Source organism: Pristis pectinata, chromosome 6 (genome assembly GCF_009764475.1).
Source record: "Pristis pectinata isolate sPriPec2 chromosome 6, sPriPec2.1.pri, whole genome shotgun sequence".
In the NCBI taxonomy this organism is placed as follows: domain Eukaryota; kingdom Metazoa; phylum Chordata; class Chondrichthyes; order Rhinopristiformes; family Pristidae; genus Pristis; species Pristis pectinata.
The window spans coordinates 49,652,026-49,677,270 of NC_067410.1; the positions used below are offsets into that span (position 1 = coordinate 49,652,026).

At 41.2% G+C, this 25,245-nt stretch overlaps 1 protein-coding gene across 3 annotated transcripts in view; it reads right to left on the reverse strand.

Annotated features, from left to right (window-relative positions):
- The window catches only part of dock3 (dedicator of cytokinesis 3), an 822,502-nt gene that overhangs the window by 418,141 nt on the left and 379,116 nt on the right, over positions 1 to 25,245 (reverse strand). The window lies entirely within an intron of this gene.

Consider the following 25,245-nt stretch of genomic DNA (forward strand, 5'->3'; position numbering starts at 1 on the left):
TCAGGCCTTTAACAATCGCAAGAATAAAATCACAGACCCAACACCAATCGGTAGTAGAGGGAGAGAGTGGTGTGTCACAATTCCACTGGGGGTATATCTGTTTTAGTCATGCCATGAGGGTATGATATAATTAGGGGTTCAAATTAATACATCCCTCTGCCTCAAGCTAAATTTCCAGACTGAACTTTTGGAATAAAGCTCCAAAAGATGGTAACATTGGACAGAAGTAGAGAAAACAATGATTTTTCAACTGCAACATTTGCACACCTGACACATGGAATGATTGCTGACCTGCTCAAGTGATAATGAATATTCCTCAAAGTGAACTTGCTGTTTCTTTATAATGTTTCATGAATTGATATGCAGTTATTCACTTTGATAATTCATTTTTCAAGATTGACTGTCAAAAGTTATGCTTATTATATTCATGCATTTTACTGTATTGCCTTAGTGATTTAGCATTGATGTAGGATAAGTAGTCTCTACACACTGCAATACTTCTACTTACTAATGATAAGCATGAAGCAAGCAGATATAAACAGTAGATTAACTGCCTGAGATATTCCTACTTAGCTGGAAAATTGGGAAGTGGTTTCAGAAACTGGGATCATTTTTTTGATAGGGTTTTCTTTAACTTTGGCTAGAGACAATTTGAGGGTTTACAAGGAATGGGAATTTGCTTCAAGGGATTCAAATATGAGTTCCAGGACAAACCTTTGCTTTCAAAAACTTTGATAGTGCACTTAAGTGGTACCAGTTAAACACTAATAATAAATCTGTTTACCATGCAAGACCTTTGAAGAAATTAGAAGTTTTGTTTTGTAAAAGTGGATATCTTGCATGAGTTAATCAAGGTACCACTGAAAGCAGAAGACTGACTAAACTACAAGATTGTATTGTACCAATTATTGCAGTAAAAATAAGAGCACTAGATATTGTAGTACTCTTTGCTTCGGTGACCATCTTTTCAAAAACTTTCCACCTTTAAGTGTTATAAAATAGAGGCTTTGCGTGGGAAGTCAACAGAAAGCACTGGCTATATAGGTTTAGTTGAAATGACTGCAAAAAATATTGAAGTAATCCCTCATGCATCTTTCATCTTTTTTTCATTTCATCAATCTCACCTTCCACCCTATCAGACTTCAGTATTTTTCCCTTCTCTTTTCCCTATCTCTATTTACAGTGTAATATTTATGCTTTTGGATCAATGGCAGATGACTTGATTTTTTAAAAATATCCTGGAAGGGACAGAATTGAAAGAATTCTTGGTACTAAATCTTCTTCAAAGCTATTGCCCTCAGCAGCATTAAGTTCTGCTGAGTACCCATCCGAGTCACTCCCTACTCTACGTGGAAGGGTATGGCGTGACTCTCTTTATTTACATTTAATTAATTTGTAAACAATGCCTTAACTTTGAACACAGCTGACATTCTTTCAAGAAGTTTTAGGATTATAAAGCAAACTATAATTCTTGATCCAACAACAGAATCCCAGGCACTGAATGAAGCCAGTAAGTCCTTGGCATTATGTGGTACCAACATTTTATTTATATGAACCTGATGATGATGTGTCTTCATTGAATGTAAGGCAAATTCTGTTTAGGTTTATCGCACTACTCTTTATAATAGTTAAATAATAAAGACTTCATGCAGTGATTGTTGTCAGCAGTAATTGAGTGCATCTGCAGCTGGCAGATCTTGGCCAAACTATGGAGATAATTAGTAAAGGTTCAGACAGCATTGTGCATGAGTTAGTGTTAAGGGCTTTATGACATATTATTTTAGCAGATTTCCTTATCACCTAGCAGGAGGCTATTCAGCCCATCAAGTCTATGCCAGTGCAAACCACAATCACATCACCCCACTAAATTTCCCTGATTACTATTCTCACATTCCCATCAATTTCCCTCATCCTACCATTCACCTACCCACTAGAAACAATTTACTGTAGCGAATTAACTTATGAACCCCCTTGCCTTTGGGATGTGGGACGAAACTGGAGAACCTAGGAAGAAACCCACACAGTTACAGGAAGAAAATGCAAATTCCAGATCAATAGCACTGCAAGGCAGCAGCTCTTAGCTAACTGTGCCGCCCCAACAGATATGCTACCGATAGCACACATTCAGTTGATGCTTTAGTTTGTGCTCATTTGTTATAGTCTGCTTTACATTTTTACATGCTTACCTAATGAGGTTACTACACAACATAAACAGCATAACTTTTTATCCTTTCAAATACTTATCTTTAAATTTCACCAGCTTTCATCAGCTAGATTTCATTGGAAGTAAGGAAATAAAAAAAAATTGACATAATAAAATAACAGAATGCCTACCTATAACTAGTTGGCATAATTACACTTTCTTAGATGTTAAATGACATGAGCATAGGAAATTATATTTGAACGTAGAACACCAGCACAGTACAGGGCCTTCAGCCCACAATGTTCTGTCAACATATTATCCTGCTCTAAGATCTATCTAACCCTTCCCTCCCACATAGCCCCCTATTTTTCTATCATTCATGTGTCTGTCTAAGAGTCTCTTAAATGTCCCTAATGTATCTGCCCCCACAACCTCTGCCGGAAGTGCGTTCCATGCACCCACCACTCTCTGTGTAATAAAAGAAACTTATCCCTGACATCCCCCTTTTACCTTCCTCCAATCACTGTAAAATTATGTCCCCTCGTGTTAGCCATTGTCGCCCTGGGAAAAAGTCTCTGACTGTCCACTTGATCTTTGCCTCTTATCTTGTACGCCTCTTATCTTGTACGCCTCTCATCCTCCTCCTCTCCAAAGAGAAAAGCCCTAGCTCGCTCAACCTATCTTCATAAGACATGTTCTCCAATCCAGGCAACATCCTGGTAAATCTCCTCTGCACCCTCCTAAGGCTTCCACAGCCGTCCTATAATGAGGCGACCAGAACTGAACACAATACACCAAGTGTTCTATAGAGCTGCAACATCACCTCATGGCTCTTGAACTCAATACCCAGACTAATGAAGGCCCAACACTCCATATGCCTTCTTAACAACACTATCGACCTGTGTGGCAATCTTGAGGGATCTATGGATGTGGACCCCAAGATCCCTCTGTTCCTCCACACTGCTAAGATTCCTGCCATTAACCTTGTATTATGCCTTCGAATTCGATTTCCCGAAGTGTATGACTTCACCCTTATCTGGGTTGAATTGCATCTGCCACTTCTCAGCCCAGCTCTGCATTCTATCAATATCCTGGTGTAATCTACAGCAACCTTCTACACTATCCACAACACCACCAACCTTTGTATCATCAGCAAACTTACTAACCCACCTTTCCACATCTTCATCCAAGTCATTTATAAAAGAAACGACATTTGCCACCCTCCAATCATCTGGCACTACTCCTGCGGCCAGTGAGGACGTAAAGATTGTCGCCAAAGGCGCAGCAATCTCTTCCCTAGCTTCCCCTAATAACCTTGGCTATATCCCATACGGCCCCATTGACTTATCTATCCTAATGTTTTTCAATAGTTCCAGCACATCCTCTTTCCTCACATCGACATGCCATAGCATATCAGTCTGTCGTACACCATCCTCACAGAAGTCAAGGTCTCTCTCTGGTGAAGCAAAGTATTCATTAAGGACCTCCCCTACCTCTCTTGACTCCAGGCATATGTTTCCTCTTTTATCCCTGATCGGTCCTACCCTCACTCTCATCATCCTCTTATTCTTCACATACGGGGTTTTCCTTGATCCTACTCGCCAAGGACTTCTCATGCCCCCTTCTAGCTCTCCTAAGTCCATTCTTAAGCTCCCTCCTGGCTACCTTGTAACTCTCCAAAGCCCTGTCTGATCCATGCTTTCTAAACCTTGGGTAAGCTTCTTTCTTCCTGTTGACAAGATACTCTACATCTCGTGTCAACCATGGTTCCTTCACTCTACCACCTTTACCCTGCCTCAATGGGACAAACTTATCCAGAGCCCCATGCAAGTATTCCTTAAACAACCTCCACATTTCTGCTGTGCACTGCCCCAAGAACACCTGTTCCCAATTTATGCTCCCAAGTTCCTGCCTAATAGCATCATAATTCCCCCTCCCCCAGCTAAATACTTTCCCATATCGTCTGCTTCTATCCTCTAAGATTATGGTAAAGGTCAAGGAGTTATGGTCACTAACTCCAAAATGCTCTCCCACCGGAAGATCAGAAACCTGATCAGGCTCATTGCCTAGTGCCAGGTCCAGTATGGCCTCTCCTCTAGTCGGCCTGTCCACAAACTGTCAGGAATCCTTACTTTATACGCCAAACAAATTCTGTCCCATCTATCCCCTTTACACTAAGGAGGTGCCAATCAATATTAGGGAAGTTGAAATCATCCATGACAACAACCTTGTTATTTTTGTACCTCTCCGAAATCTGCCTCCCAATCTGCTCCTCAGCATCTCTGTTACTATTGGGAGATCTGTAGAATACAATAGAGTGATTGCTCCCTTTCTGTTTCTGACTTCCACCCACACCGACTCAATGGACGATTCCTCCAGGATATCCTCCCTTTCTACAGCTGTGACACTGTCCCTGATCAGCAAAGCCACTCCCCCACCTCTTTTAATTCCGCCATGGTCCCTTTTGAAACATCTAAACCCCGGAATGTCCAGCAGCCATTCCTGCCCTTGTGACAGCCAAGTCTCTGTAATAGCCACCACGTCATAGTTCCATGTACTTACCCACGCTCTGACATCAGCAATGTGCCGGTTAGTCAGGAGTCTCATGCAATGGAACTGAGTTCAGTTAAGATTACTAGGGAGAAGGTGCTAGGAAAACTAAATGGGCTAAAGACTGATAAGTCTCCCGGACCGGATGAGGTACATCCCCGGGTTCTGAAGGAGGTGGCTTTAGAGATAGTGGAGGCATTGGCAATTTTCCAGAAATCGATAGATCCCGGCGTGGTTCCGGAGGACTGGAGGGTCGCAAATGTAGTTCCGTTGTATAAGAAAGGTGGGAGGCAGCATAAAGGAAATTACAGACCTATTAGTCTGACGTCAGTGGTGGGAAAGTTATTGGAATCTATACTCAAGGATGGGGTTACGGAATACCTAGAGGCACAAGACAAGATAGGTCCAAGCCAACATGGTTTTGTGAAGGGAAGATCCTGCCTGACCAACCTATTGGAGTTTTTTGAAGAAATCACAGGTAGGGTGGATAAGGGAGAGGCGGTAGATGTTGTGTATTTAGACTTTCAAAAGGCCTTTGATAAGGTGCCTCACAAGAGACTGATTAATAAGATGAGAGGTCGTGGAATTATGGGTAGGATAACAGAATGGGTGGAGCATTGGCTGGTTGACAGGAAGCAAAGGGTGGAAATAAAAGGATCTCGTTCTGGTTGGTTACCGGTTACTAGTGGTGTGCCGCAGGGGTCGGCGTTGGGACCGCTCCTTTTTACCTTGTACATTAACGATTTGGATGATGGAATAAATGGTTTCGTGGCTAAGTTTGCGGATGACACCAAGATAGGGGGAGGAGTAGGGAGTATTGAAGAGATAGGAAGGTTGCAGAGGGACCTAGACAGTTTAGGAGAATGGGCAAAGAAATGGCAGATGAGAATCAATGTAGAGAAATGTGCAGTTGTACACTTTGGAAGCAGAAATAAGCAGGCAGATTATTATCTAGGAGGAGAGAAAATCCAAAGCACGGAAGTACAAAGGGACTTGGGGGTACTCGTGCAGGATACCTTAAAGGTTAACCACCAGGTCGGATCGGTGGTAAAGAAAGCGAATGCTATGTTGGCATTCATTTCGAGAGGTATAGTGTATAAAAGTAAGGAAGTGTTGATGAGGCTCTACGGGGCACTAGTGAGGCCTCATTTGGAATATTGTGCGCAGTTTTGGGCCCCACATCTTAGGAAGGATGTGCTGACGTTAGAGAGGGTTCAGAGGAGATTTACGAGGATGATTCCAGGACTGAAAGGGCTTGCGTATGAGGAGCGTTTGTCGGCTCTTGGACTGTACTCACTGGAGTACAGAAGAATGAGAGGGGACCTCATAGCGACATTTAAAATATTGATGGGAAAGGACAGAGTGGATGTGGCTAGGCTGTTTCCCTTGGTGGGTGAGTCCAGGACCAGAGGGCACAATCTTAGAATTAGAGGGTACAGTTTCAAAACAGATGAGGAAAAATTTCTTTAGCCAGAGGGTGGTGAATTTGTTGAACTCCTTGCCATGTACAGCAGTGGAGGCCAGATCAGTGGGGGCGTTCAAGGAGGAGATAGATAGATATCTAAATAGTCAGGATATCAAGGGATATGGGGATAAGGCCGGAAATTGGGATTAGAATAGGTTTTCTTTCTTCCCCCATTCCCCATTTCTATTACCCTTTCCTTGGAGCAGACTCGATGGGCCGAATGGCCTGCTTCTGCTCCCTTGTCTTGTGATCTTGTAAAGTTCATCACCCTTGTTCCTGATTCTTCTCGCATTAAAGTAGACACACTTCAGCCCATCCAACTGACTGCAATTTTGCCCTTTCAAATGCCTATTCTTCCTCAGTCTTTCTACACTCTGCATCTACCTGTACACTAAATGAACCAAGCTCTGACCTATCACTTGGGTTCCCATCCCCTTGCCAAACTAGTTTAAACCCTCCCCAACAGTTCTAGCAAACCTGCCCACAAGAATATTGGTCCCCCTCCAGTTCAGGTGGAACCTGTCCCTTTTGTACAGGTCATACCTTCCGCAGAAGAGATCCCAATGATCCGCAAATCTGAAACCCTGCACCAATTTCTCAGCCACGCATTCATCTGCCAAATCATCCTATTCTTACCCTCAATGGCACTTGGCACAGGCAGCAATCCAGAGATTCCTACCCTTGAGGTCCTGTTTTGCAGCTTCCTACCCAACTCCCTATATTCCCTCCTCAGGACCTCACCTCTTTTCCTACCAATGTCATTGGTACCAATATGTAATACGACCTCTGGCTGTTCACCCTCCCCCTTCAGAATGCTGTGGATCCGATCCAAGATGTCCCTGACCCTGCCACCAGGGAGGCAACATACCATCCGGGAGTCTCTTTCACGTCCACAGAATCTCCTGTCTGCCACCCTTACTATGGAATCCCCTATCACTACTGCTCTCCACTTCTCCTCCCCTTCTCTTCTGCACCACACGACCAGGCTTAGTGGCAGAGACCTGGTCACTGTGGATTTCCTCTGGTAGGCCATCTCCATCCCCATCCCCACCAACCCCCTCCCCCCCCCCCCCCCCCCCCCCCCCCAAATAGGATCGAAAGCTGTATACCTGTTATTGAGAGGGACAGCAGCCAGAGGGGTGCTCTGCACTATCTGCCTATTCTTCGTCCTTCTCCTGACAGTCACCTAGCTACCTGCCTCCTGCAGCCTTGGAGTGACTGCCTCCCTGTAGCTCTTGTCTATGTACTCCTCGGTATTCCGCAGCAGCATTGGTACTTCCTATCTACAATGTCAAGATAACATCTTTGAAAGCGTAGTAGAACATGCCTTTCCAAGATCTATCAGACTTACTTATACTTAAGTGCCCATTATAAACAAAATCCACAAAAAAAATAGTGGGGATGTAGGAGGAACCCAGAGCACCTGGAGGAAACGTGGCCACAGGAAGAACATGTAAACTCCATACAGACAGCACCCGAAGGTTAGAACTGAAATCGGGCGACTGGTGCTGTGAGCAGCAGCTCTATTAGCTGACCACTGTGCCACAGATGTGTTTACAAAATTTGTTTTTTTAAAGGCCTAGCACTAATTTTTATATAATGATTCCTGATCTTGAACACCTCAAATAGTGGAAATAATTCTGCTACAATTACCCAATCAATACTTTTAATTTCGTGTAAACTACAATAAATCCAGCACACTTGGGACTTTGGTAGAATTGGATTAGAAGATTTTCCAGACAATGAGACATCACTCCCATTAATAACCAAACATGACATTGTTGTACAATAAATTTTCAAGTGAACCCGGTGAGTTTAAAGGGAGTAGGAAATATACAAGCACTCCAGACTCTGGCCACAAACCTACCTGTTTCTCACCCCTGGTGTTCCAGACCCCAACCCCAGTTCCCACTATACGCCACCACAGTCTGTACCCATGGCTCTGGTTGCACACCTGACTTGCACTGTGGACCGCTGGCTCTCATTCCAGATTAATGAGCTCACCAGATGCGTAACCATCAGGATTTCCAAATAGCGGGATGTTAGTTTTACTGTACAAATAAACCTTGTAATTGCACAAATCCAAGACGTGTGACTCTAATTTGTGTACACCCTCCCTGTAATTTATTTCTTGGAGTCCAATTATCATTTCCAGTACACCTATGCATTCTCTTCCAAGCCAGTATATCCTTCCTAATGCAAGGGACTCTGAACTGTATACAGTGCTCTAAATGTGGCCTTACCAGAGTTTGCCAGATGTGGCGTAACTTCTTTCCTCTTGTATTCAAGTCTAAAGATAAAGGTCAACATTCCATTTACACATTTCTGATTACCTTCTGTGTTGGTCCATCATACTAAATAATCTATGCTCGTGGATCCCAAGTCTTTTTGGAACTGTATTGCTTCATTTTCAACCACTTAAAAAGTACTCTATTGTACTTTTTTAGGTCTGAAGTAGGTAACCTCACACTTGGTTACAAAGAACTTCATTTGCCACAATTTTGCCAGTCGCTTGATCCATCAATTGGCTGCATCATGCTGAACTCAGGCTGCTTTTCACCTGTCCATATTTACTTGGGCCAAATGCAAAGGACTGATTTCATTAACGTCTTGCATCCTGCGGATGGGCGGTGAAGAGAAGCAAGTCCTCAGCCCTCAGTAGACTTCAAAGTGTTATAGAGACACAAGATGCTGGAATCTGGAGCAATAAACAATCTCTGGAGGAACTCAGCAACTTGAACAGCATCTGTGAGAGGAAAATGGAATTGTTGATGTTTTGGGTCCTGATGCAGGGCTTTGACCCAAAACATCAACAATTCCTCGCCCCACTCCCCTAACACACAGATGCTGCTCGACCTGCTGAGTTCAGCCAGCAGATTGTTCGTTGTTTCAAAGTGCTATAGTCCAGAGAATAGTTTGGATATTCAGATACTTTCCCAAGAATATTCCCAAGAATAGTTTGGATATTCAGATACTTTCTATTTATCTGGATCTACGTAAATCCAAGACTTGCTTGCGTGGGAACATCTGATTCAATGTCTCTTTGTATTTAACAGATTTATTATGAAGGACTGATCAGTTGATGAACAAATATGCTGGAAGCTTAAATATAATCATGAAGTACTCACACTGAATACATTCCATTCTCAACTTTGCAATCAGTATTCTCTTATCAAAGTCAGTCTGTTGACAATAAGCATCTCCAACATCGGTAGCTTTGATTTTTTAGCCACACTCCATTTGCCCTAATATACTCAAGGTCCCAACAGAGTAAGTTTTCAATTTTCATGTGCTTCTGTCAAACAGTACCCTAATAAGCTTCTGGTTGTATGGCTTTTCCCATGATGGAACAATCTGTAGCTGTGTCAATATTCATGTTGATGTCTTAATTGTTCATTTTCATTCTAATTTTGAACTCACTGTTTTTCTTGTTATTGCTTAAAGTGGAGTACATGCTATGTAAAATGTGGTCCATGCATTGTTCATTTGCCTTGATGTTGTGTAACCCTCCCTTTAGTTGTGCTATTTTAGTGTAATTGTTTTCCTTTTGGTGGGAGACTGCTCAAAATGCCATTGTTTAGGTTGCTATCCTTTGTTTAGCTTCCAACAATTAAAACATATGGGAGTTCTGAATATACATTGTGATTTTCAGAAATGTGCCCCTTAATTCAGAAATACACCAAAGTTGCAATTCTGGAACAGAACTTTCAGAGCATTACTAATCATGTCTCCTGACTTGGTTACGGATTCCAAAATTACAACTTTCCACAGGAAAAAAAAGAGAACATTCTGCAACCACTCAGCAGTTCGAGCAGCATCCATGGGGAGAGAAACAGAATTCAAATATTGGGTCAAGAACTCTTCATCAGAACAGGAAAAGGACTGCAATATGCAAAGATGACTATATTTTTAAAGAACTTGAAAATTTCATCACCTTTGCTGCAGATTTCCTCATTGCTCTCACATGGTCCAAATCTGATTCATCCCTTCCCTTGCTGGACATCTCGATCTCTCTTTCAAATGATAAGATTAGTGACCAAAATCCATTATAAGCCTACTGACTCCTAAAGCTATCTCAGCTACACCTCCTTCCACCCTACTTCCTATAAGGACTCCATTCCTTTCTCACAGTCTTCTTCATTTCTGTTGCATCTATTATGATGACAGGACTTTCTACATCAGTGTTTTTAAGATGTCTTCCTTTTTCCATAACCATGAATCTCAATATTGTCTACTTCCTGAACTTATGCTCACTTCCTCTCCTCAAGGATAGGGTTCTCCCTGGCCCTCACCTTCCACCCTATCAGCCACCACATTCAATGGATTATCGTTCAAAATTTCCGCCATCTGCAAAAGAATTCCTCCACAAGATGCACCTTCCCCTTTCCTTTCAGCATTACAAAGGGACCGTCCCTCTACTCCTTCATCTCCACCAGCCTCCCCTCTTCTCCCCTGTAGTAAGTACAACACCTGCCCTTTTACCTCTTCCCTTCCTACCATCAAAAGAACCAAGCAGTCCTTCTAGGTGAAGCAGCAATTCACATATACTTCCAATTTATGGCATTGTATTTAGTCTTAGTACTGGTGGTGGAATCCTTAAAAACTTAATGATTAACAATACCTGTGTCTAACTTGTCATTTTTAATAATGCAGAGTAATGACTCTAGCTCCAACTCATCAATTTTAGCTTCTTCTGCCACATCAGATATTGCTAACTCTATTGCAGTTTGAACTACAATATCATCTTAGACCTTACATTGGTGATATTCCAGGCCAAAGCCATATTTCTGTGCTGATTAACACATAATGTCATGTTAAGTGACATACTATTATCACTTGAGAGTTACTGTTTCCTTGGCTGCAGTAGTGCCTGAAGCATTAGTAGATGACAGTGGATTAATGGATACACAGAACTGCTATTTCTTCAGTGATACAACAAAGTAGATCAATTGCATTGGAGGAAGAATAAAATGATTAGGTCTCTGCTCCCTGCAGATATATTTTCCTGAAATTGTTTAATTTTTAATGTGATCTCTACTACTAATAAAATAACCATTTGAAATAAAGACCAAACTTTTAGCTCCATGTTTTAAAGCTTTTTTCTCTAAATAGTATTAAAGAATTTTTATGCATGTTTCTGGCTGTAAACAGCAAAGATGCAGATAAATTTACTTTGCTTTAAAATTTCAACCAAGATTGCTTTTATCACTACAGATACAAATACAGCTCAACTGTTTTAAGTGGCATTGTGCTTTGTCCCAAGCTTAATGATGGTTGAGCCCAGCGTACAATTTTCCAATGCATTTGTTTTCTTCAATCCAATATATGCTTGTTCAAAAACTACAGCAGGATAAGCGAACTCACTGATACAGCCAAACCCTCAATACATTGTTTTGCATACACTACTTATAATCAGCATTAGTGGGAAAGGCTCCAGGGTCAAAAATAGCAGGCGTCAGAGAGATGACAATTAAGGTAAAGAATGAGATTAGTACAATGGTGAGATATTATCATAGCTCATAAGTTCCAGATGCAGAATGTTCTCTTTTGATTTCACTTACCCCTTCCAAATAAATGGTGGTGGTATAGAAGCTACATGGATTCAAGCAGTACTTCTCTCTTCCTTGTTTCTGCCCTACTCAAGCCCAATCCCTCACTTTTATTCTGGTACATTCTCATCCCTTCCTTAACTTCTCTATCGCCATTTTAGGGGATAGGTTAGAGACTACAGCACCTACTGCAGCAGCCTCCACTTTCAGCAGAATGTCTTCCATAATTTCCAACACTTCCAACATGATGCCACCACCAAATAAGTCTTTCCCTCTCATGGGACTGATGGCTTACATCCGCTGACTGCAGAGATAATGGGTGCATGATGATTTCCCAAAATTCACTAGAGTCTATAAAATGGTGCTGAATTTAGCTATGATCTTGATGAATGAAAGGGGAAAATTCCTCCTCCTAGTTCTTAATTAATCTGCATCTAAACTCATTAACCATTGTCCAACATGATCTGTATTTTCAAAACTGGCTTTTCAAGTTCACCTTTGGACAATATTTGCAATCACAATTGAATCTGGTTATTTTGTTGCGTTTATAAAATCTAAGTTATTTATTTAAACTTAAAACTGTAGAGTGTTAGTACTAAGTCCCATGAGAACACACTGTGCATTCTCCCACAAGTACTCCTCAGAAAATACTCAAATTCTCACTCATTAACTATGTACACCCAGAGTACATTCTGAATCCTTGCAGCTTTCAGTTTAAATGTTTCAAATCACTTCTGAAAGTTGAGGTACACCAAAAGGGCTTACCACAGATCATCTGAGTTTTCATAAATTGAAGAAATTGTTCAAGTCATATCTTCTTTTTCTGAGTCTATGCTGACTGTTTCAAACTAGCTTAATCCTGTGCAAAAGAGACTCCTAAGGACTGTATAAATAGCACAACAATGGTTTAATTAAAGACAATAGTCTATAAGGAACAGAACTAAGACTAATTAGTCTATGGTTGTTTGAACTTGTTAGGTCACTTTTAAAAATAAGTATCATATTAGCCTATTTCCAAGCTTCAGCTGCTATCCCACAATTTTCCTTTTCAATTCTATAATTAATTCTCTTATGTTATTGTTGAATTTCTTTCCATAGTCTTTGGTTAACTATTTCCAGACAAATTCATGGAGTGTAAGTATAATCTGTAATATGGATAATCTGTTGTGTGGCACGTTATTGTAGCATAGACGCAGTCTCCAACGCTCTAAGGAATAAAGTCTTAGCCTGTCCAACCTCTCCCTATAACTCAGTCCCTCAAGACGTGGCAGCGTCCTTGTAAATCTTTTCTGCACTCTTTCCAGGTTAATAACATCTTTCCTGCAACCCTGAACAGGGTATCCTTGACGTCTCCCCCTCAGTTCCAGCGAGCTGTTTGGCACGGTGATGGTTTAAATAGTAGGGTTTACTCCAAGGTCCCTCTGTTCTACAACACCCCCAGGGTCCTGCCGTTCACTGTGAAAGTCCTACTTGGATTTGATTTACCAAAATGCAACACCGAATTAATCTCCAGTTGCCATTCCTCTGCCCACTTACTCAGCTAACCAAGATCCCCTTGTAATTTCTGATAAGCTTCTATGTCCACTATACCACCTACTTCAGTGTCATCTGCAAACTTACTAACCACGCCTTGTACATTCCTATCCAAATCGTTGATATAGATGACAAACAATTTAAATTTAAATTTTAAATTTTATTTACAGCGTGGTAACAGGGCCTTTCGGCCCAACGAGTCCACGCCGCCCATTTTTTAAACCCAAATTAACCTACCCGTATGTCTTTGCAATGCGAGTTTTTGTAGATAGTTTTATTCAGCTTTAAGACTCTGATTTCCAATTGAACTAAATTATTTTAACATTATCTATAAAGTTCTAGAATATTGTGATTACTGTTTCCTAAAGATACCTTAACTACCAGATAATTAGTTAACCCTTTCTCACCACTCAGTAGTAGATCTAAAATAGCCTGTTTTCATGTTGGTTCTTCCACAAACTAATCTACAAAATCATCTCTCTTACACTCCATGAATTTGTCTAGAAGTAGTTGACCAAAGACTATGGAAAGAAATTCAATAATAACATTATTTACAGAATAATGTTAAATTATTTTACAGTTACATAATATAACAAAAGTAATTATAGAAAAGAAAAGGAAAATTTTCCAGACATTTATGAAAAAGCATGGAGTAGGACTAAAGAGCCAGCAGAAGCTTGATGCACTTATTCTATGCTATAAAATTTTATTATATTGCAAAATAATTAAAAGGGTGATCAGACACTAAGTGGAGAGTGTAGCAACCATAGTTCATTACAGTAAAAGAAAATTATTACACTATTGCAACAGCAAAAGGGTAGTCAAAGAATTGGAAACTGTAAAATTATAATGTACTTAAATGACAAGCACAAAGTGGTAAATATTCTGCATGAGCAATCTGCACCCTTCAAACAACAATATCTTAGAAAAATCAGTGACTGTTATAAGAAGGAAGTTTTTGACCAACTAATTAAAACTAGAATAGTTAGGGATACTATAATTAGGGATACTATAATGATGTGGACTGAGGATTATTAATATACAGAAAACAGAAATGAGGAATAAGTGTTTTTTTTTGGGGGGGGGGAGGTTTGGAGGCTGTGAAAAGCCTTCAGGGGGATATTGATATGGTAAGTGAATGAACAGATGGAATATGATGTCAAAAAACCTGAGGTCATCTACCTTAGTTAAAAATAAGTGGAATACTTTCTAGGTATGGAGAGATTGAAAGGTGGTGGTGTTCAGAAGGGCTTGGTTGTCCTTGTAACGTATATACAGTACGATTAAGAAGACAGATGGTAATTAGCCCTTATTGCAAGAGGATCTGAAAAAGAGTAGACACATCTTGCTCCAAATATATAGGGCCCTAGAGGCATCACATCTGGAAATACTGTGTCAGGTTTGTTGACGAAGTAAAATGTGATGTGGATAAAAGGGAACCAGTGGATATACTAAGATTTTCAGAAAGTATTTGATAAAGTTTTGCATCTAAGGTTATTGTGAAAATAAAAGCTCATGGCATCGCAGGTCATGAATATCAACATGAAAAAAGAAAAAGCTGGAAACACTCACAATGCATCTGTGGAAGGAGAAACAGAGTTAATGCTTCATGTCAAGGATCCTTTCTCAGATCCTTGCTGCTTCTATTTCTTATGATCCTATTATGATCTGATTCTCTCCCCACGGATGTTGCTCGACCTGTTGAGTATTTCCAGCATTTTGTGTTTTTATTTCAGATTTCCAGCATCAGCAGTTTTTTTTATAGTTAGCATGGATAAAAGATTGACCAGATAATGGGAAGCACAGAGTATAAATGGATATAATTTTGATTGGCAAGATGAAATGAGTGTTACACCACAGAGATTGATGCTGTGGCCTCAACTTCTTATAATTTATATAAATAACTTGAATGATGGCACCAAAGGTATTGTTGGTAAGTAAGATAAGATATTTATTTATTAGTCACATGTACATCAAACACACACAGTGAAATACTTCTTTTTGCGTTACTGAGAATGTGCTGGGGGTAGCCCGTAAGTGTTGCCACTCTTTTGGCACCAACATAGTATGCCCACAAATCCTAACCTGTATGCCTTTGGAATGTGGGAGGAAACTGGAACACCCGGAGGAAACCTACGCAGACACGGGGAGAACACACAAACTCCTTACAGACAGTGGCGGGAATTGAACCCAGGTTACTGGTGCTGTAATAGCAATACACTAACCGCTACACTGCCATGCCTGATGATAAGAGTTCTAAAGTGAGATACAAAGAGATATGGATAGATTAAGCGAGTAGGCAAAGATCTGGGGCAAATGGAATATAAATGTGGGAAAATGTGAAACCATCTTTTTGGCAGGAAAAATAAAAATGAGTCCAATCTAAATGGTGAGAGTTTGAAGAGCTCTGAGGTGCAGAAGGATCTGGGTGTCCTAGCGCATGATTCATAAAAAGGTATTCAGGTAACGTAAGTAATATGAAAGCTAACATAAAGTTATTGTTTATTGCTAGGGGAATTGAATAATAAAGTAGAGAGGTAACACTTCATTTATATAGGGCATTGGTATACCACTGGTCTCTTTATTTAGCAAAGCATGCTGATTCTTTGGAAGCACTTCAGAAAAGGTTTACCAGTCTCATACCTGGAATGGGTGGGTTGTTTTATGAAGGAACATTAGACAGGCTAGGCTTGTTTGTATTCACTTAAGTTTAGAAGAAGCCTGAGTTGAAACTTAAAATGAAACATATCCTGAGAAGTCTTGACAGTGGATAAGGAGAGGATGTTTCCTCTTGAGGAGGAACCTAGAACTTGGGGGGGGGGGGGGGGGGGGGGGTGGTTACCCTCTTGGACAAAGATCACAATTCTTTTTTCCAAAATTTAGTAAGCATTTGGAATTTTCTGCCACAAGCGTAGAAGTAGAATCATTGAATATTTTTAAGGCAAGGATAAATATAACTTATGAAAGGTTATCATAGGTAGACAGAATATGAAGTTGAGGTTACTTCAAATTAGCCATGATCTTAATAAATGGCAGAAGCTTGAGGGGCTGTGGCCTAGTCCTGGCTCTAATTTGTATGCTAGGTCTGGTCTCCCTACTCAAGCATGGATACACATCAACAGAGGGAGGGGAGCAGAAGTTCATCAAGTTTATTTCTGGAAAGGCGAGTTTGTCATATGAGGACAGATTAAGCAGACTGGGATTATACTGTCTTGAGTTTAGAAGAAATAGAGGTGGGTCTTATTAGAACATAGAAAATTCTTACAGGACAGACTGGATAGATGCAGAGTTCCATGTTCTTCCTGCCTGGGGTGTCTAGAACTAGGGGGTTAGAGTCTCAAAACAAAGGGTCAGCCTTTCAGGGTATGCATGATAAAAAATTTCTTCACCCAGAGGATAGAGAACCTTTGGAATTCTCTACCCAAGAGGGCTGTGGAAATTCAGTTGCTGAAAATATTCAAGACAGAGACTGACAGATATTTAGATATTAAGGAATCATGTGGTGCTATTAAAAGATCAGCCTTGATTTTACTGAATGGCAGAGGAGGAATGAGGGGTCAAATAACCTATTCTTGTTTATATTTCTTATGATCTTATTATGGTCCTCTGATTAGAGTATATCTACCTTGTTTCACTTCCCTCCCCTAGGAATAACTGAATTGTTGCCTAAAGAGACAAAATGCAGCTCATTCATTTCAAACAATGGAACATCACAAATATGACCCTAAACTAACCAACAAACTAATAAAGGCAGATACATCATGGCATGAGGAAAAAATAGTTTTATACAGCAAATGGTTGGGGTCTAGAATGCACTGCCAGGGGTAGTAGTAAAGGTAAATTCCATTTTAGCATTCAAAGGGAAGCTGGATAAGTATCTGATAGGAAAGAATATGCAGGGCTGTGGGGAGATGCTGAGGAAGTCGGACTAACTGAATTGCTCTTACATTGAGACGGTATGGACTTGAGGTGGCAAATGGCGTCCTTCCATGCTATTATATATATCTAGTACATATTAAAGTTGAGGCAAATATTATCTTGTTTTTTATTGGTCAAATGCATGCTAACTCTGGTTATCCATGCTATTTAATTGCATATTAAAACTTCATGGAAAGATGTAGTTGGGTGAGTGAATCATGAATAAACAGTCATTGCCCTAAAGTGATCAGCCTTAAATGAGTACAGTGAATACACCACCAATAATCTAAAAAGTTTACAAAAGGTTTTTATCTTGGTGCTGTGGAACTTATCAGTACAGGACAGCCTCACAATGGTTTACACAAACAGGAAATGTGAGAAGTACTTAGGCTGGTCAGGCAGCATCTGTGGAAAGAGAAACTGAGTTAACATTTCAGGTTAAAGAGAAACAAAGGACTGCAAATGCTGGAATCTAGATGAAAAACACTATGATGCTGGAGGAACTCAGCAGGCCAGGCAGCATCCATGGAGAAAAGCAGGCGGTCAACGTTTTGGGTCAGGACCCTTCTTCAGGACTGAAGACAGGAAAAGGAGAAGCCCAATATATAGGAGAGAAAAGCAGAGCAGTGATAGGTGGACAAAAGAGGGGACGGGGGTGGGCACTGGGTGGTGATAGGTAGATGCAGGTAAGAGATTGTGATAGGCAGGTGCAAGGGAGGAGGGGAGAGCAGATCCACTGGGGGATCGTTCAAACGTAAAGAGAGAAAGGAAAAAAAGGGGTAGGAGAAAAGAGAGAGGCTAGGAAAGGGAAGAAGAGAAGGTAGGTAGATGCAGGTAAGAGATAGTGATAGGCAGTGTAGGGGAGGATATAGATAGATGCAGGTAAGAGGTAGTGATAGGCAGGTGTGGGGGAGGATTAGAAGGCCCTTCAGCAGAACTGGGAAATTGAGAAAACAATTTAGCTTTTAGGTTGCAGGCAGGGGGCCTAGGGGAGGGGGTGTTCTGGTGATGGATAGGAAATAGGCAATATCGATGATGGGGTGAAGCCAGGGTTGCCCAAGTGATTCCAATGCTTACAGAGTCTTGTGGTTAATAGATAGTGAGACAGCAAACAAAGGGAAATGTTGAAGTTATGAAATGCAGCTCAGAGCTGCTGGTGAACCTGAAATCAAAAGGAAAAATGTTGGAAATGCCCAACAAATCCAGCAGTATCTGTAGAGAGAGAAAAACAGAGTTAATATTACAGATGGATAACCTTTGCAGTAGAACTAATCGATTCTGATTCAAAACAGGGAAAGTAAGTTGTTCTGCAATTGTTGAATTTAAAAAGGGCTGCACGAGGTGATGTTCTCCAAGCTTACATCAGACTTTGTTGGAAGAAGGCCACAGGCAGAAATAAGTGGAAGTAAGATGGACTATTAAAGTGACACATTGCATCCTCCAGCCCTGCTTCCCTCCATTCCAATCTCCCGGTTTCTCCAGCTTCATCATAAATGTTCTGTTGACTACACTTTCTACACCATTGCCTCTTTTAACCATGGCTTCCCCTTCACTGTAGCTGGAAAGGCTCTCAACTGGGTCTATTCCATTTTCCTTATTTCTGCTCTCAACCTCCTCTTTTTCCCAGCCAAAGCAAGGATTGGGTTTCTTGTTCTCACATTCAAATGATCAGCCTCTACATTTAAATGATCATCCTGCACAACTTTTGCAAACCTCAACAAGATACCATCACCAGACATTTTCCTGTCCCCTCCCATCATTGCATAGGGGCCATTCCCTTTGCAACTCCCTGATTATTTCTTTCATCTCCATGTTACCCACTCCCCTTTGCATGGCACCTCTTTTCCTTTTATCTTTTCCCTTTTTGCTATCTAGGATCTCAAACATTCTTTCCAGATGAAATAGAAATTCACTTGCACTTCTAACTTGGTGCATTGCATTTGTTGCTCACAATGTGGCCCTTCTGCAATGGAGAAATCAAAACACCCTTCTCAGCACTGGAGGGGTCAAACATTTTGAGTGCTTTTCAGACTATCAGAATCAGATTTATTATCACTGCCATATGATGTGAAATTTGTTGTTTTGTGGCAGCAGTAGAGTGCAAAGACATAAAAATCTATAAATTACAAAAATAAATAAACAGCGCAAAAAAAGGAATAATGGGGTAGTGTTCATGGATTGTTCAGAAATCTGATGGCAGAGGGGAAGAAGCTGTCCCTGAATCGTTGAGCTTGTTGAGTTTGGGTCTTCGGGCTCCTGTAACAATAACAATGAGAAGAGAACGTGTCCCAAATGGTGAGGGTCCTTAATGATGGATGCCACCTTCTTGAGGCACTGCCTCTTGAAGATGTCCCCAGTGGTGGGGAGGGTTGTGCCCATGATGGGGCTGGCTGAGTCTAGAACCCTCTGCAGCCTCTTGCAATCCTGTGCATTGGAGGCTCCAAACCAGGCAGTGATACAACCAGTCAGAATGCTCTCCACCATACATCTATAGAAAATTGTAATATTTGATGACATTACAAATCTCCTCAAACTCCTAATGAAACGGAGCCACAGGCATGCCTTCTTCGTGACTGCATCAATGTGTTGGGCCCAGGATAGTTCCAGTCTATCTCCCTTAAATCTGAAAAAATGACCCTGAGCCTCCAGTCACTTTATTTTTTCACCACAATCCCAGTTTGACCTCTGTGTCTTTGGGCTCTTATACCTTTCCAAAGCCCAAAGAAAGCTGAAGGAACAGCAACTGATCTTCCAACTAGCCATGTTACAACACTCAGGACAACATTAAAATCAGCGGTTTCAGATTACTTGTCTTCCTAATATTATCAGAACTGGGCAGTTCTGATGAAAGCTCATCAACCCAGAACTATGTCAGTTGTTCTCTCCGCATATGTTTCCTGGGTATTTCCAGCATCTTCTCTTCCAGGCTCCCAGCAACTGCAGCGTTCTGCAACTTTAAGTTCCAGTATTAGTTTCCCTTCTTCTGTCCTCATTCATCACAGCTCTCACAGATAGATCAGTTGTGATTACTAAGACTTCACCAGCCTCTCTCAGCTCACACCACCATGATTTGCATTATTCAGTTTTTCTAGGTCTCTTGCATAGATATTCCCTCTGCTCTTTTTACCCTTGCCCCTCCTCTGAAACTTAAAAACATGCCTTTTTTTTAGCATTTAAGATAAGATATCTTTATTAGTCACATGTACATCGAAAATCACAATGAAATGCATCTTTTGCATAGAGTGTTCTGGGGGCAGCCGCAAGTGTCGCCATGCTTCCGGCGCCAACATAGCATGCCCACAACTTCCTAACCCAGACGTCTTTGGAATGTGGGAGGAAACTGGAGCACCCGGAGGAAATGCACACAGACACGGGGAGAACATACAAACTCCTTACAGACAGTGGCCGGAATTGAACCTGGGTCGCTTGCGCTGTAAAGCGTTACGCTAACTGTCTAGTTTTCATGGAAATTCATCAATCTGAACCATTAACTCTGCTATTCTTCCACAGATGCTACCTTACTTAAGAATTTCCAGAACTTTTTATTCAGATTTCCAGCATCTTCAGTTTTTTGCTTTTTGATATTTCCAAGGGTTATGTTGAAGATCACCTGGTCAATATGTGAATAAAGATAATTTGCTATAGAAGATAAATGAGAATAGGTCTGTGGCCGAGAGAGCTTGCACCCATATCTCTGCCATTTCCCACACCTCCCCTCTCACCCTATCCCTCCCACTTCCGCCACCTCCAATGGGACCTCACCACCAAGAATATCTTCCCCTCCCCACCCCTTTCTGTCCTTCACAGGGACTGCTCTCTCCGCGAATCCCTACTTCAATTCTCCACCCCCACCCATCCCGCTCCCACCCCAGAAACTTTCCACTGCTCCCGCCATAGGTGCAACACGTGCCCCTACACCACCTCCATCCAGGGACCCAAATAGTCCTTTCAGGTGAGACAGAGATTCACCTGCACCTCCCTTGATATCATCTACTGTACTTGATGCTCCAAGTGTGGCTTCCTCTATATTGGTGAGACCACACACGAAGTGACTGTTTTGTAGAACACCTGCGCTTGGTCCGTAACCACGACCTGCATCTTCCCATTGCCAGTCACTTCAACTCCCCCTCCCACACTATCACTGATATGACAGTCCTTGGCCTCCTCCACTGCCGGGAGAATTCCAAGCGCAAACTGGAGGAACAGCACCTTATTTTCTGTCTTGGCACCTTGCAGCCTAACGCCATGAACATTGAATTCTCCCACTTTAGGTAATCCCCAACCCCCTTCAACCCCCTTTCCCACAACCTGCCCCCACCATGCTTTTTCTCTTCTTCCCATTCCTAGCCTTTTTTTTTCAACCCCCTTTTTTCTTCTCTCTCCTTACTTTTGACCCATCCCCTAGTGGATCTGCTCTCCCCTCCTCTCCCCTCCTCCCCCACACCTGCCTATCATGATCTCTCACCTGCATCTACCTATCACTACCCTGTGCCCACTCCGCCGCCCCGCTTTTGTCCACCTATCACTGTTCTGCTTTTCCCTCCTATATATTGGGCTTCCCCCATTCCTATCTTCAGTCCTGAAGAAGGGTCCTGACCCGAAATGTTGACCACCTGCTTTTCTCCACGGATGCTGCCTGGCCTGCTGAGTTCCTCCAGCATCCTAGTATTTTTCATCTAGATTCCAGCATCTGCAGTCCTTTATTTCTCCTGTTTTAATTATAGTCTCAAGGAAATCGTAATGTGCAAATGGAGATGGGTTACAGGAAGAAAAGGTGAATGTGGGGTGACTAAGAGTACAAAATGGATTGACATCAAGGATGGGAAGAGAATAGTAAATATTCAGAATGAATACTTACTCCAATTCATGGGTGAAGAGGAACCTCAGACAAAGATATCCCAAGTATAAACCATGGGATGAAAATAAATAAGAGCTCAAGAAATAAGTGGCATGATCCAAGATTGCAGAACAAGATGACTTAAAATTTCCAGTAAACTGATAACCATTATGAATCTGTATAAACTGGGGTTGCTTCAGAGTAAATTGTCAAAACAATATTATGCAGAGCCCTGGGCGTTTTTAAAGAAATTATTTGAAGAGTAAGATATGGTAAGTACTTGCTTGATGAGACAGAATCATTATTGTTTCTAATTTATGTAAATACCTCTGCAGAAGTTCTACCCAAACAGTCATATATTCAAATAATAAAAAATAAAGAAGGGATATAGAATCAGACGTGGTTGCTCACAAATCACAAAATCAGTTGTATGAGATATGAAAGTATACAATGCACACAAATAGATGAAACAACACAAACACAGACAACATACAGTAATAAAGACAGAAAATGCTGGAAACACTCAGCAGTGAGAAGATGAGTTTACATTTCAAATTGAAGACTATTCATCAGAATTAAGAAGAAAAAAAATTGGCAATCTTGCATAACGATAGTATCATCCAAGATAGAATAAAAATGTTTCCTTTCAGGTCTATTTCTCTCTCCACTGATGCTACCTGACCTGCTGAGTATTACCAGTACTTTCTGTTTTATTCCAGAATTCTAACATTTGCAGTTCTTTGTTTTTCGAACATACAGTACACCAAAATAAAAATAAATGGGTGGCATGGTATTGAAATAACTAAGGATTAAGATTGAAAATACCAGAACAGCAAAGAACAAAGCTGAAAGGATGTTAAACTACATCATTAACACAGTGAATGTAGGTCAGAGGATATAAATGTAGTTTTGTAGCCAGGATGCACCCTGGATGCAAAGTACTATTCAGGTCACCAAAGAAATGAGATTGATATTCAGATGTTCAAGGAGGAACAAAATGAGGTTTCTGTATGGGCAAGTGTGAGATAACCCTCATTGGACTTGATAATGTCAGGAGCATCATTGAGAACTCTGGAGGAGCAGTAAAATTTGGGGACAAACATTAAAAGATACTGGATGGATACAAAAAGCTAATATAATTTAACTCGAGCAGCATGGAGTGAGGTCAGACACTATATAAAATATTCCATTCAATTCTGCATAATGTAATTCAGGAAAGCTAAATTCATTTTGGATGCAACCAATATTCATCAATAGATTCCCAGAAATAAAATGATGAACAAAATGTTGTGTGACAATACTGTATTTGTAAATTCCAACCCCTTTGCAATGAACGCCAATTGCCCTCTTAATTACCAACTTTTTGTGTTTCATGTACGACAAAACCTGGATCCCGCTGTACTCCACTCATTTGCAATCTCTCTCCACTTAGACAATAGTCTGCCTTTTGATTCGTTCTACCACAGTGCCTGACCTCACACTTTTCTACATTGAACTCCATTTGACAAGTTTTCATCCACTCACTCAACCTATCTATGTCCTGTTACAGAGTCCACATATCCTTATCATAGCATGCCTCCCATCTATTTTTGTGTCATCAGCAAACTTTGATACCTAACCCCTCCTCCAAGCTGCTACTAGTTATATCTTTCAAGTCTGAAAGTCTGAGGGTTTAAACTAATCTGGCAGGGGGATGGAAACCAGAATGTTAGGATACAAGATGTTGGGGTAAGGGAGGAGGTTTATAGAAAGAAGACAGTGTGCAGTAAGAATGGCAAGAAGGACAGGCAGGTGAAAAGTCAGGATAATTTGCTGAACAATAGAAGTACAACAAAATCAGTAGCAGATACTGGACTAAATGTACTATATTTAAATGCACGTAGCATTAGGAATAAAGTAGATGACCTAGTGGCACAACTACAGATTAATAAATACAACATTGTGGCAATCACTGAGTCATGGCTTTATGACAGATGTGATTGAGAACTAAATGTCCAGGGGTACACAGTGTACAGGAAGGATAGGCGGGTAGGCAGAGGGGGTGGTGTGGCCATGATGGTTAGTAATGATATAAAATCAATAGGAAGGAAGGACATTGGGTCTGAAGAGGTGGAATCCTTATGGGTGGAGCTAAGAAATAGCAAGGGTAAAAGGACAATAGTAGCAGTTATATATAGGTCCCCTAACAGCAGTCAGGATATGGACTATAAATTGCAGTTAGAAATAGAAAAAGCATGTCAGAGTGACAACGTTATGATAATTATGGGGATGTAGCGACTCACCATCCGAGCAAGCGAGCCAGCTCAGCGGTCAGGTCGCGCATCATTGAAGCGGCAAGGCCCAAGATGGCGGTGGGCCTTCGTCTTCCCTGAGCGACAGGGAGAACCCGCGCGCGGGAAAGGTTTGATGACGTGGCGTATACGTCATTGCCGTTTTGAGTGGGCGGGAACAGGCTCTCTTAAAAGGCGGGAAAATAAACCAGATCTGTTCTGAAACTCTACGACTAGTGTCTTGTGTTCATTCCACGGTAGCCACCGCTACGGGGGATTTAAACATGAAGGTGGACTGGGAAATCCAGCAAGGCAGTAGATCTCAGGAGAGTCAGCTTGTGCAATGTTTACAGGACGGCTTTTTGGAGCAACTTGTTGATGAACCCACCAGGGGATCAGCTGTTTTGGATTGGGTGTTGTGTAACGAACCAGAGGTGATTAGGGAACTAAAGGTAAAGGAACCATTAAGAACTAGTGATCACAATATGATTGAATTCAGTTTCAAATTTGAGAAGGAGAAGCTGATAACTGGTGTATCGATATTTCAGCAGAACAAAGGAAATTACAGTGGCATGAGAGAGGAGCTGGCCCATATTGATTGGAAGAGTAAGCTAGCTGGAGGGACGGCAGAGCAGAAATGGATGGAATTTCTACAAGAAATAAGGAAAATGCAGGATAGATATAAACCAAGAAAAAAGGTTTTGAATGGAAAAAAGGCACAAATGTGGATAACGAGAGAGGTGAAGGCTAAAATAAAAGCAAAAGGGAGGGCATTCAAGGAAGCAAAAATTGGTGGGAAAACAGAAGTCTGGGAAACTTTTAAAAACCTGCAGAAAGAAACTAAGAAGGTCATTAGGAAAGGAAAGATGAATTATGAAAGAAAGTTGGCAGGTAACATTCAAAAGGATACTAAGAGTTTTTTTAAATATATAAGGAGTAAAAGAGAGACACGGGTTGATATAGGACCAATCAATAACGGT